At 30.6% G+C, this 2,006-nt stretch overlaps 1 long non-coding RNA gene across 1 annotated transcript; it reads right to left on the minus strand.

The window, feature by feature from the left end:
- Positions 1-797: 797 nt before the first annotated feature.
- On the minus strand, positions 798-1,565 carry LOC142241460 (uncharacterized). The gene is made up of 3 exons (XR_012723645.1): positions 1,467-1,565; positions 1,292-1,402; positions 798-1,226 (listed from the first exon to the last, which is right to left on the minus strand). It is a non-coding gene; the product is annotated as an uncharacterized LOC142241460 (long non-coding RNA).
- Positions 1,566-2,006: the final 441 nt, after the last annotated feature.

Here is a 2,006-nt window from a genome sequence, read left to right on the forward strand (position 1 = left end):
TAATTCTAAACCTAAAACTTACCTGTTAATTATAAACCTATACTTACCAAATTACACTTAACTTTTTTATACCTAAAACTTACCTATTGGAAACCATATACTTACCTTTGTTAAACTGAATAAAAACTAAATCAATAAAAACGTGAAAAAAAGCAAAACCAAAAACTTGAACTTTTTAACAAATCGTTTTGTTATTAGGAAGACAAAACAAATATGTTAATTGATTCAATTAATTATTAAATCCGAATAAAAACCAATTAAAAAATGATGATTGATATTTGACGTTTCCAATTAAAATATTAATTGATTCAATCAATTGTTTAACCAATTCGGAAATAATTTTCAATTACAAACGTGATTGAAAATTTTTCCGTTTCCAATAACACATGTGATTGATCCAATCACATTTGTGATTGAAATTTAGTAATTTTGATGGAAAGAACGAAAAGAGAACAAGAGAACGGGTATTTATTCAACAATGTATGATGGAGAGATCAGTCTGTGGAAGTAACTCGTAGCGAACGATCGGGTTTTTGTTTTTCGCGTAAATTGAAAAACATGATTGGCGACATTCTGACATTTTCGCGTTTACTTCATCGAAATGTATTGACAATATCGCAAAATGTCACGAAATGATTACATATACATAGGCAACTAGTGGCTCGATTTATGCGCTTTAAGGCCGGTACTCTGTTCGGTTTTCGCGTTGAAACTCCATACAAAACCAAAACATGCGAAAAACTAGCGAAATTTTTCCATTTGTGGTACTGTGTTTTTTTCGAGTTGAAAAACTGACGTTTATAGCATGGCGCCATTTGCAATGTGAATTAAGAAATAATTTATTTATTAAAACTATTTGTGTGGGTTTATAACACAAACACGGATTATATTTTTGTTCCGAAACTATACAAAGGATCAAAGGAGCAGCAGATCAATTGCCCAAGGAAAATAAAATGTTAATTTTGTAATAACAAACAGCAACCACCAACTTAATTCAATATTGCTCCCTGTAAAATAGCGCTCCAAGTTACCTAAATAAACACCGCTTTCTATGTGCGAAATAATGGTTTCTATAAAAATTTTTCGCAAGAATGAACATAGTACCGGCCTTTAATTGGTTGCACTTGTAATGTTTCTGGAAATTTTTCTTGTCGATAAGCCACTCATTTTTCATTGGTCAGCTTCTTAATGTTTGCAAGAATGTAGCATCCAAAGATTTTAGTTTACTGCAAAGAGATTTAAATTTAGTGTCTTCTCTAAAGTGTTGATTTAATTTTTCATATTGACGTACCAATTATTATAAACTATTTGAAGCATTTCCAGTTAATTGTCCACCATTTTTTCATCGGTCAGCTTAATGCTTTAATGTTTTCAAGAACGTAGAATCCATAATTTTAGTTTTCTGCAAAGAGATATACATTTAGTGACTTCCTTAAAGTTTTATTTCATTTTTTAATTTCACTTACCTATTTTTATAAACTATTTGGTTATTTGTCCAAAATTTTCCATTTTTTAATTTCTTGCAATTGACCACGAACTTCGTTGCACAAATAAGTATTGAAAACCACATGGTTTTTCGTTGCATTTTAGGGTAGTGTTTTGTCAAAGGTTTCTCATATTATCTTCAACACCTTTTCAAAGATTTCGTCAACATTTTGGCAAATTGGAAGTAATTCGCAAACAATTTGAAGATGTATTGAAGATGAGCTATTTCAAGTCAAGTTGAATTTATGTTGAAAATTATATTTACCCTCAAACTGAAAAGTTGTTGCATGTGAAAAACGCTCATCCTGTGTTTATTGGGAAGTTGTTGCATTTGAAAAACGCTCATACTGTGATTATTGGGATGTATTAAAAACCACAAGGTTTTTTCGTTGCATTTTAGGGTAGTGTTTTGTCAAAGTTTTCTCATATAATCTTCAACGCCTTTTCAAAGACTTCGTCAACATTGTGGCCAATTGGAAGTAATTCGCAAACAATTTGAAAATGTATTGAATATGAGCTGT

Source organism: Haematobia irritans, chromosome 5 (assembly GCF_050003625.1).
Source record: "Haematobia irritans isolate KBUSLIRL chromosome 5, ASM5000362v1, whole genome shotgun sequence".
In the NCBI taxonomy this organism is placed as follows: domain Eukaryota; kingdom Metazoa; phylum Arthropoda; class Insecta; order Diptera; family Muscidae; genus Haematobia; species Haematobia irritans.